The following is a 12,434-nucleotide window of genomic DNA, read 5'->3' on the forward strand; positions in this document are numbered from 1 at the left end:
AAATTCCACAGATCATATATATAATATATATAAATCTAGCAAAACCTTAAATCCAGACAAGTAAAAAAAAAATTTTCATACCCATCTACCACTATTGTTGCAGATTTCCGATTCCAAAAATTAATAGTATTCTGGACCCAAAGGATTACTAGGGATAGTATTATGAAGTGTTGTGCTGTCTACTGCACTGAACTGACTTAGTTTAATTCATCTAATGAAATCTAAATGTCTGATGCTAGACTACCTATATTAAGTGGTAAAAGTACAATTACTACATCCTTTTCTCCTTAACTGCCTTTCGCAGCAAGTTACAAAAGGTTATATGAGATGTCTTTTCAAAGCTTTATTATAAAACAAATGTGTGGATTACAAAGTAAATATTCATGAAAATAAGACATTTTTATTACATTACACCATTCTATAGTTCTTTAAATATAGGATTATAAAATAAAAATGGAACATGTTATCAGAATTCTTTTTTTTTCAAATTCACTACTTATTAGGTGTTCCTAATAATCAAGTTTTAAAAATAAACCTCATTTCCCCCCTTCCTTACAGATGAAACTTGTAATTTTTCAAACATACCCAAGAGGGAGCTTGCTGCAGCCATACTCTTAGTTTATATAATCTCCCCACAGGAAAAATATATCAACAGCTGCTTCAATGTTTCCAGTCCTGTGAGAGAACTGAAATTCACTGTCTGATTGGCTCAAAGCCGAAATAGTCTAAAACCAATCAGATACCAGTGTCACAAACCTTGCCCAGCAACAAGGGAAGCAGATGAGGGCAAGTGCTCTATCAAAAATCCAAAGGATGTGAAAATAAAGGTGAACAATGAACTGGAAACATTAGGAATATAACTCCAGATGCCCTGTTTGAAAAACAGGTCTATGGTAGGGTTTCTCTGATTAAATAAACTAGGGTCTGTACTGCTTTCCAAGAACAGACTTAACTAAGTACCATGATTGTTGGGTCAAAAAGTATATACAACACATAAAACAACAAAACAACAAAACAAATGCTATAATAATTCAAAGTAATGAATATCTGATGAAGTATACTTCAAAATAAAATTAAAGCAAAAGCTTAGAAAACATCAAGCAAAACCTTTTAAGTGGACATGGCATTTCTATCTTTGACAAAGGCATTTCAATTATATTTATGCTGTTGACTGAGAGTATAACATTTTTCTGAATGAAAATTTCATTCATTTTTCTAGTGAAAATAATTTTAATTCAAGTTTACTTTCATTAAATGGCTGAATTAAATACTAAATAATCACTTTATGCTGATAATTTCTAACCTCATGCAACTCTGCTATTAGGTTCTTTAAGAATCCCAATCTCAGTTGAAAACTGTATGATTTTATTTTGCATTTCTAAATTTTGCTTGAGAATTTGCAGTACTCTTAAAAATAAAATAATAAAGAATAATGGGTTGCACAATAAATGCTAATAATCTGCTTTGCTGCTTATTGTTCAATAAATAGACTAGTGAGTCTGTTCACTCACTTTGATACTTATCTGCTCAAATTTAGTATAAAGATTTTGAAATTTTTATTTTAAATATGACGTCCATCAGTATTTGTGGAAGACAGGTCTCAGGACTCCACACAGATAACAAAATCTGACAATGTTCAAGTCCCTTATATAAAGTAGTGTAGTATTTGCATATAACCTATGCACATATTGCTGCATACTTTAAATCGTCTTTAAATTACTGCTAATACCCAGTATAACATAAAGGCTATGTAAACAGATGTTATACTGTTGCATTGTTAGCTACGGTTCTCGCAACTAGTATGAAATAACTGTCACTAGCTATCCTGCCATCTTAAAAAAAAAAAAACAGTAAGTGGTGAAATCTGTTTATCAAACACTCATAAACTCAGTTGAGTAAGTTATTGAGTGATCATAATATTTGACACGTCCACAAATTAACCCCTCTGCCTGTCACCAACCAAAATGTGGAATGCAATATCCCCAAACTACGTTGTAAAAAATAACCAACCACAAAGGAAATAGGGAGTTTGCTTTACCAACAATTCCCTAGATTATACAGGAGTAAATCATGTTCTTAAAATTTTGGTTACAACAAAGCCAGAATTGTCACTACAATCTAACTTCTTTTTTTTTTTTTTTTTTTTGAGACGGAGTCTGGCTCTGTCGCCCAGGCTGGAGTGTGGTGGCCGGATCTCAGCTCACTGCAAGCTCCGCCTCCCGGGTTTACGCCATTCTCCTGCCTCCGCCTCCCAAGTAGCTGGGACTACAGGCGCCCGCCTCGTCGCCCGGCTAGTTTTTTGTATTCTTTAGTAGAGACGGGGTTTCACGGTATTAGCCAGGGTGGTCTCGATCTCCTGACCTTGTGATCCGCCCGTCTCGGCCTCCCAAAGTGCTGGGATTACAGGCTTGAGCCACCGCGCCCGGCCAATCTAACTTCTTGTTGCATTCAGTGCTATGTTTTCAGAAATTTTGGAATGGTCCACATGATAAAAACATAAGATACCTTAAAATTACTTCTCCAAGTCAATTTTGGGGATAATTGTGTTACAAGGGCAAAATAAAATTAAATGACCTCATCCAACAAATGCCATTTTAGAATACATAGAGCAAATTACACCCCTTTAGAAAACTGGCCAATTTTCCATCAAGGCCCTACTCACTAGCTTGCCAAACTCTACTATCATTATGCAGATAAGGAGTGAAGTTATAGAAGGTCTTGTATTTATCTCCACAGGAATTTAAGAAATCATTTGTCCAGAGCTGGGAGCAGTGGCACATACCTGTAATCTCAGTTACTTCGGAGGCTGAGGCAGTGGACTGCTTGAGCCTGAAGGGTAGAGACCAACCTGGGCAACACTGCAAGACCAGGTCTCATTTAAAAAATAAATAAATAACCAGCAGTAGAAATCATTTGTCCAAATGTACTTTTCACATTTTGCTTGGATTAAGTAAAACGCCCAGAATGAGGTATGAGGAGCTGAAAGATGTAAATCCTTCAAATGCCAGGAAATAGCTCTTACTTTTCTTATTAACCCAACCTAAAGAGAAAAGCTGGACAGCTAACTTTCTGTGTCAGTCACCTTTTACGAGATGATAACGCAGCAACAACAACAAAATTTCAGTGGCAAATAACTGTATACCAGAGTATTACCAGCAGCTTTCTAGTATTAAATTATCTCATCCTTAATTTAACATAGCAATTAAGAGCAGAATTCACTCAATAAACTTAGAAGAGGATTTCCTCAACCTGATAAAGGGCACCAAGGAAAAACCCACAGCTATCATACTTAATGGTCAAAGACTGAAATTTTTCACCCTAAGATCAGAACAAGAAAAGTTATCTGCCCTCACCATTTCTAGTCAGCATTGAACTAGAAGTTCTAGCCAGGAGAATTAGGCAAGAAAATGAAATAAAAGTCAAACAACTTTTTGTTTGTTTGTTTGTTTGTTTTTTGAGACATGGTCTCTCTCTCTGTCACCCAGGCTGGAGTGCACTGGCATGATCTCAGATCACTGTAGCTTCTGCCTCCCAGGTTCAAGTGATTCTCATGCCTCAGCCTCCTGAGTAGCTGGAATTACAGGCGTGAACCACCAAGCCTGGCTAATTTTTGTATTTTTAGTAGAGATGGAGTTTCACCATGTTGGCCAGGCTGGTCTCAAACTGCCAAGCTCAGGTGATCCACCTGCTTCGGCCACCCAAAGTGTTGAGATTACAGGCATGAGCCACCATACCCAGCCAAAAGTCATACAACTTTAAAAAAAAGAAAGAACCATTTTTATTTACAGATAATAACATCTCGTATATAGAAAATAGTAAGAAATCAACTAAAAATTTATTAGAACTAATAAGAGTTTAACAAAGTTGACTATAAGATTAATATATAAAAATCTATTGCATTTCATAAAACAATCCCATTTACAGTAATATCGAAAATTATTTTGCCAAAAGTACAAAACTTAACATTCTGAAAACTATAAAATACTGTTGAAGAAATTAAAGACATAAATAAATAAAAGACATTCCATACTCATGAATCAAAAGACTCATATCCTTAAGATGTCAACACTCTTCAAATTAAAGCTACAGGTTTAAGACAATCTCTATCAAAATCCTAGCTATTTTCTTTGCAGACACTGATAAGCTGATCCTAAATTTAATATGAAAATGCAAAGGTCCCAGAACAGCCAAAACAATCTTGAAGAAGAAAAATAAACTTGGAAAACTCATACTCTGCATTTTCAAAAGTGATTACAAAGCTACAGTAACCTAGACAGTGTGGCACTACTAGTAAAATGACAGGTATATCCTTAGGATATATTTTGGAACAGAAATAAACCCTCAGTTTTACAGTAAATTGTCTTAGACAAGGGTTACAAGACCATTCAATAGGGAAAGAATAGTATTTTAAACAAAGAGTGTTGGAAAAACTGGATAGCCACATGCAAAAGAATGAAGTTGGACTCCTATTTCTTGCCATATACAAAAATTAATTCCTATAAATGAAAGACCTAAATTTAAGAGCTAAAAGTAAAATCTTAGAAGGAAACACAGACATAAATCTTCATACATTTGGAACAGGCAATGGTTTCTTAGATATGACCCAAAGAGAAGAAGCAACAAAAGAAGAAGGAAAAAAAAAAACAGTGTAACTGAACTTCATCACAATTAAAACTGTTCGTGCTGCAAAGGAAACCACTAAGAAAGTGAAAAGACAATTCACACAATGGATGAAAATATTTGCAAACCATATACCCAATACAAGACTTGTGTCTTGAATATATAAAAACTGTTACAATTCAATAATAAAACACCAAATAACTCCATTTTAAAATGAGTAAAGGACGTAATAGGCATTTCCACAAAAAGGCTTTTTTCTTTTTCTGTTTTTTAAAAAAATTATTATTATACTTTAAGTTCTGGGGTACAAGTGCAGAATGTGTAGTTTTGTTACATAGGTATACAAGTGCCATGGTGGTTTGCTGCACCCATCAACCCGTCACTTACATTAGATTTTTCTCCTAAAGCTATGGTTTTTATAAGTCAATAATTCATAGGCAGTAAACGTCATTAGTCATCAGTGAAATGCAAGTCAAAACCACAATGAGATAACACCTCACACACACCAGGACCGCTATAATCAACAAGAATAATGAGTACTGGCAAGGATATGGATAAATTGGAGCCTTCATACAATGCTAGTGGGATTGTAAAAAGGTGCAGCTGCTTTGGAAAACAGGCAGTTCCACACTATGTGAAACAGAGTTGTCATACGACCCAGCAATTCCACTCCTAGGTAAATACCCAAGAGAAATGAAAACATATGTCCACACAAAAACTTGTACACGAATGCTCTATAGAAGCACTACACATAATGGCCCAAAACTGGAAACAACCTAAATGCCCTGTGACTAATGAATGGATAAATAAAATGTGGTATATCCATATGATGGAATATCATTCAGCCATAAAAGGAATGAAGTACTGAACATGCTACTACATGTGTAAACTTTGAAAACATGCTGAGTAAGAGAGGCCAGTCACAAAAGGCCACATACTGAATAATTCCATTTACGGTATTCCCTGCTTATCCACAGAAAATACATTCCCAAACACCCAGTGAATGCCTGAAACCGGATAGTACTGAAACTTATATATGCTGTGTTTTTTCCTATACATATAAGACATTTAACTTATATATTAGGCACAGTAAGAGACTGACAATAACTAACAATAAAGTAGAACAATTATAACAATATACTGTTCGTTTCACAAAAGTGTAAGATAGTTCTTACTAAAGATCTTAGCAACCTCAGCATACGATTCTTTTTCTTTCCTTTATTAAGTCAAAAACTTTAACCTTTTCCCTTAAAGGAAGCACTTTACAGTTTCTCTTTGGCATATCCAAATTGCCAGCATCACTACTCTTGCACGTTGAGGTTGTTATCTAGTAAAATAAGGGTGACTTTATGACAAACATTGTGATATCAGCACAAATCTAATAACCCAGACATCTCCTAAATGACTAATGGGTGGGAAGCGTCTACAGTATGGACACGTTGAACATACTGGACAAAGGGATGGTTCGTATCCTAGGTAGGACAGAGGAGAATGGCAATAGATTTCATCACACTACTTAGAACGGTGCCAAATTTAAAACTTATGAATTATTTATTTCTGAAATTTTCCACTTAATATTACCCACAGTTGACTACAGAGAGCTAAAACCACAGAAAACAAAACTGTGGAGAAGGGGGGACTACTGTACATGAAATGTCCAGAATAGGCAAATCTATACAGACAGAAAGTGGCTTACCAATTGCCTAGGGCTGGAGGGCCTGGGAGGAAATGAGGGTTGGTTGCTAAAGGGTACAAGATTTCTTTATAGGGTAATAAAAATGTTCAAACATTGATTGCTGTGATTACACAGCTGTGAATATGCTGAAAACCACTGAATTATACACTTAAAATAGGTGAATTGTATGACATGTGAACTGTATCTCAATAAACTTGATATTTTAAAAAAAGAATAGCAGAACTTCAGTCAAGTGTTTTTCATTTTTAACCTAAACCCCTTTACTGGGTCACGCTTCCAACATGGACAGAACAACTATACTAAGAGAACTAAGTGTTGGTTTATACTTTAGAGTGTTCACATTTTTAAGCCAACAAGCGTATCTGTAATTATATTGATGGTGAAAGGCAGTATGTGTAAAATAGCCGCAGCCTTGTTCTCTTATGTGCTCATCTTGGATGAGGTCATTACTCTTTTTCCCTGTCCTTAAATGGTACATGATTCTACAGTATGCTCATCTTGCAGGATTGCAGTAATGGGCATAAAATACCCATGCAAGATATTTAAAAACAAAAAACAAAGCAGTACTAAGCATGACACAGGTGATCCCTCCAGGAGCAAATATTAATAAAGTCTTCTACACATGGAAAGTGCAATTAACTATCTTTTATCAAAAAGACTAGAAAGTCTTAAGTGAAACAAAAACATTATCTTTTATTATAAAATGGTACTATAACCAAAAGGCCTTATATGTAATTAATGATGATAAATGTTTTTAAATGAGGTATACTTCTTGAACTTTCTGATGTTACATATGGCTTTGTCACACTTTATCAATATTGTTTTTATTCACATGGCATGTTTTGCCACCATTCTCTGTATTTGCCAATGCTCTAAAGGTATCCTTTAAGACAGTTTTATTATAAATGGACTCTAATACTACATTTGCGTATTGTTTAATGGAACACTTTGACATTTTTTACCAAGTATCCAGTATAAAATTATTGCTTCTTTCAAATTTTAATCTCTCTCAAATCTCAGGAAAAGTTAATACATGTTAAGTGTCCAAAGCTTTGATATTAGAAAACATCTTAAATATGCTGATATCATGATGATGTGCCTCTCAGGTCATTTCACAAAAGAACAAAAAAATGAAGTATTCTAGTATAATATTAGTGAACTACATAGTGTTGAGCACATAGAATACAGGTAAGTATTGGCTAAAAGAATGATGCGCTATATACACGTAACTGACATCTAAAATAATTCCTACATGAAAAAACTATTCTTTTAGAAAGCAAAGACAATAATCTAGAACATTTTAACAGACTTGTAAACTAGCATGCTAGCATGTTTATATATAAAAAGTAATAAAATATACCCACTTATAAGTTGCCTAATAGAGGCAAAACAGAGCAGCATTAAAATCAAATACAAAAGAGAGGCATTTTTCAGCCTTTTATAAAGCTTGCTTAGTTAGATTTCCCATTTCAAAAATAAAATGCCCCTTCAAAGGAAATCTACCTTTGCTTCTTACTACGTATTGATGAAAACCCTCTTTAAAATAAAAAACATACCCCAAAGGGAGCCCCCTGCAGCCATCTTATCAGTTCTTTCACAGCAACAGAAACTGAAATACAATTTGCATAGTCACTGTGGTTGGCTAATAAAAGCAGCATCATGTAACCAATCAGGAAGATAGAAATTAGACAGCCATAAGAGAAGAAATTTTAAATCTGCCTGGCAACAGCCTAAAAATAGAAACAATATGCTAGCAGGAATCTTAGAATAGATGCGAATATAAAAGCAAAACTTCCAGCAAAAACACTCTATTTTCTTGGAAAAAAAATGTGCCTTGCATTTCATCACCTAAAATGTTAACTTGACACCTTTACTTATTAGGTGCCAATTAAAGAAATGAATGTTAAACTAAACGGGCCACTTTCAAAAAACATGCCATTGTCCATATATATTTGTGGGTGTGTGTGTGTGTGCAAGCGCACATCAATACCTATATATTTAAGTGTTTTTCTATTTAGAGAAGAATCATAAAACACTTGAATCACAGTCCTAATACATTAAAGGTTCTCTAAAATCTCAAATTCTAAACAGTACTGCAATTTTCCTAGCACTTTTTTTCTACAATTGTATGAGTCGATGAGATTTGTTGGTTAAAAAAAAAACTGTTTAGTATGTATTAAAAATACAAAGCTTAAATAACTTATCAAAGCAGACTTCAAAATAAGTAGGAAGTATGCCTTATACATTTTTTAACACAAACTTCTTTCCACAAACAGTAGCGTCTTATACACAGTAGGCATTCAATAATTATTTCTCAATTAAGTTAAAATAATTTCTATCAGTTAGAAAAACAAATTATCTTATGATTGTGTCAAGTAAAAGTTAAATATGCACATAAATAATCTGTACAACACTGCTATTTTTGATTTTCCAATTTTGCCTAAAGTGTAGTAATGTTAACGTTGACAATACTTGAAATTTCTTACTCCTTTACCCAGATAACAGAATGCATTTTATCATTCTACCTTTCCAACCTAATAATGCTTAATAGGCATGTCTCTCTGTATAGTACAAATTTATTATGGAGTGGATTTTAATTCCTAAAGATGGCAAACAATGTATAGTCTAATATAACATCATGAAGAGGATTACAGATCAGAAGGAAATAACCAAATCAAACCAAAAAAAATAGATAAACAAGAAAGAGAAAACAAAAAGAAAAAAAAACCTTTTAATTTCAAGAATTTAAATTACAGTTGCTGAAACGAATGGCTGGTTTCACAGCTAAGTCATGTTAAAACCAATGCTATTTATTAAAGTACTTGTTCTATGCATTTCCTGTATCAAACTAACCAGTGGTGTGTTTTGATGAAATGACAAATTAATTTTAAAATGTTTTCTCTGGTCACTACTTGTTACCCAAAATGCAAAGTGAATTCATATATTTGACACTATGAAACCCTTAAACACTTAATATAAAAATTATATGTAGAGAACTTACTTAAATCATGAAATAAAGATTAGAAACAATGCCTTTAAAACATATAGGAACACATAACCATTTTAAGTAACAAAAAGCTCCAGTGGAGAAAGGGTAAAAATTATACGAGTAATCCACTGACTGATGCTCTTTTTAACCGAATATTTAACAGTGGTTAGATTTTAAAATGAAATTTAACCAAGTTTTTAAAAACATTGGCCAGGGGCGGTGGCTCACGCCTGTAATCCTAGCACTTTGTGAGGCTGAGGTGGGTGGGTCACGAGCAGGAGTTCAAGACCAGCCTGGCCAAGATGGTGAAACCCCATCCCTACTAAAATACAAAAAGTTAGCCGGGCGTGGTGGCAGTGAGTTGAGATCACACTACTGCACTATAGCCTGGGCAAAAGAGCGAGATTCCATCTCAGAAAGAAAACTGTTATTTTAAACACTGGTCTACATGAAAAGTAGCTTAGCTTATTTTAGTTATTTTTTTTAAATGTTACATTCATTTGCAACAGATACCCAAAATTTAACCACAATGATATTTATATCTAAAATATCTTAAAATAGATCTTAACTATTATCCTCATTGCAAGGAAAGCAATATGAATAAACCTATGAGTCACAATTAGTAAAAGAGTGTATCACAAACATATCAGATTTTGCTAATAAAGCACTACAGGCCAGGTGCGGTGACTCTCGCCTGTAATCCCAGCACTTTGGGAGGCTCAGGCAGGTGGATCACTTGAGGTTGGGAGTTCGACACCAGCTGGCCAACATGGCGAAACTCCAACTCTACTAAAAATACAGCAATTAGCCAGGCATGGCAGCAAACATCTGTAGTCTCAGCTACTCAGGAGGCTGAGGCAGGAGAATCGCTTGAACCCAGGAGGCTGAGGTTGAAGTGAGCTGACATCACGCCACTGCACTCCACCTCAGCAACGAAGCAAGACTCTGTCTCAAAAACTAAAAAAAAAAAAAAAAAAAAGCACTACAAGTGAGAACATTTAATAATCCCACATATCAAATATCACTTTAAGTATGTCTTAGTATTTCATATTTTCTTTATTAGTTTTAATACTTTTAAAATAATTTTTGCTTATACTGGCCAGTTCTGTTTCAAGAAAAGCAAGAAGGCATCATGCTTGCAAAACTTTATTCAAAGCAGTTACACATCACATACCAATCCAAATTTGAGGGAAACTGAATAATCAAGGTACCTTAGAACAATTAGTATAGCAACTAAAATGACTTAGAATAGTTTAGAGAGTTCCAGGAACTTCACCCTGGATCTCTATCTTATTTCTAGTCTCTTCCCCCCGCCCTACTAAAAACCCACAGGAGTTTAAAGTGGCAGCTGAGATGTCTGGGTGCAGTGGCTCACGCCTGCCTATAGGTGGGAAGACTGCTTGAGGCCAGCAGTTCAAGATTAACCTGGACAACATAGTGAGACCCTGTCTCAACAAAAAAATTTTTTAAATTAGCAGGGTGTGGTGGTGCCAGCTGTGGTCCCAGCGACTTAGGAGGCTGAGGTGGGAGGATCACTTGAGCCCGAGAGGTCAAGGTCATAGTGAGCCATGATTGTTGTCACTGCACTTCAGCCTGGGCCACAGAGTGAGATCCTGTCACTTAAAAAAAAAAAAAAAATGAAAGAAAAAAGACCCTTAATCCTCTTCCATATTATGGAAGAAATTCAAATTCCTCTTTGTACCAACTATTTATCTTCTATAGCAGAGCATACTGCTGGTTATCCCTCCTTGTAGATCTAATTAAAATTATTTTTTATCACAACTTTTCCAGCCAATTCTATTCATAATTCTACATCTTCCTTCAGTTAAACCTTTCAAAGAAACTTACACTTTTGATAGCAAGATCTCTGCTACTGGGCATACAACAAAGAATGAACCAGCACCTCCACTGGCAGCAAAAGAAAAAATTACATTATCACTCTAAATTTTTCCTAGCAACAATCCCTAAGAATACAATCTACTTGTTTCTCACAAATGTCTGCAATCGACTTAGTTTCATAGGATGGGCTGTTAAAAACTATTAACAAAAGTTTAATATATTTTAAGGAAGCACGGAGTTCTTTATCCAAAACCAAGAACTGCCACTTAGTTTCATCTTTTAGAACCTGAAAAAAATCTGTAGAGTTCTGACCAAAAATTCTATACTATGGAAACTCTCTTAACCTCCTAATCATCGTATCAAATAAGCCAGTGTTCTCCATCCATTCTACAAATATACTCACTGATACCCATGGTCTTCTGCTCTCAACTAAATCTGTTCATATAAATTGTGTTTGTTACTAAACTTAGTTGTACATTTTTAAATAAATTACAGAATTCAATTAAATTTTGTGTAAACTGATGAAATATAACTGCAAAAAAAAAAGAGAGTTGTTAAATATGTAACAGTAAGAGAGACCAATGCAAAAAAAAACACACACATACACATACACACACCAGGGTGTGATAGATCTTAGGCAAATCATTTAACATCGTTAGGTCTAAAGCTTTCCATGTGAAATTAAGGAAATTAAATTAGAGGATCTTAAAGAATCTTTCAGATTTTTTGCTGATAACATTTTAATAAAGTGTACTTTAAAATGTACTGTTTAAGCAATAATAAAGACAGGTTGATTTACTCACATATTCAACATTCATCAAATGCCTATGTGGTCATGATTATAGGACAATTTTTAAGCCACTCTAAAGAAATGATGTGATGAAAAGTACAAGAACATAATCTAATAAAGTGTTCCTGTATGTAGATTTTAACATAAATGTGGAAGAGAAATATAGCAGTAATACAATGTATGGATATTGTTCTACACGTATGACCATGAAAATTAGGAGAAGTTCTGTTCTCTAGTTTCTATGAACTGCCATGTCTCTATTATAGACTGTTTAGTCTTGGGAAAAAAAAAAAAAAAAAAAAGCTTCCAAATGTGTAATTACAAAGATGCCCATATTGTCTTCCTGATAGGGTTAGTATTACCAATGTTTATGAGCCAGATTTCTGAAAACTGACTCTGCATTAAAAAAAAAAAAATCACTCAAATTCAAGTGAGATGGGGGGGAAAAAAAGAGTATGCCTTTCTTTCCAATCTCAATTTCAATTGCACTTCTGCTCATA

General features: G+C 34.4%; 1 protein-coding gene across 6 annotated transcripts in view; it reads right to left on the reverse strand.

Moving 5' to 3' along the window:
• Positions 1-12,434, reverse strand: part of ATF7IP (activating transcription factor 7 interacting protein) — a 135,933-nt gene that overhangs the window by 86,074 nt on the left and 37,425 nt on the right. The window contains exon 1 of one of the 6 annotated variants that reach the window (XM_033222799.1): positions 7,873-7,927. The exons of 4 other annotated variants lie outside the window; for them this stretch is intronic. The gene's annotated coding sequence lies outside the window, so the exon portion shown is untranslated. Of the gene's footprint in view, positions 1-585; positions 617-7,872; positions 7,928-12,434 lie in introns of those variants that run through there. One more of the 6 variants, XM_033222798.1, reaches the window with a different exon arrangement.

This window comes from Trachypithecus francoisi, unplaced genomic scaffold, assembly GCF_009764315.1.
Source record: "Trachypithecus francoisi isolate TF-2019V2 unplaced genomic scaffold, Tfra_2.0 Lachesis_group11, whole genome shotgun sequence".
Lineage (NCBI taxonomy): Eukaryota > Metazoa > Chordata > Mammalia > Primates > Cercopithecidae > Trachypithecus > Trachypithecus francoisi.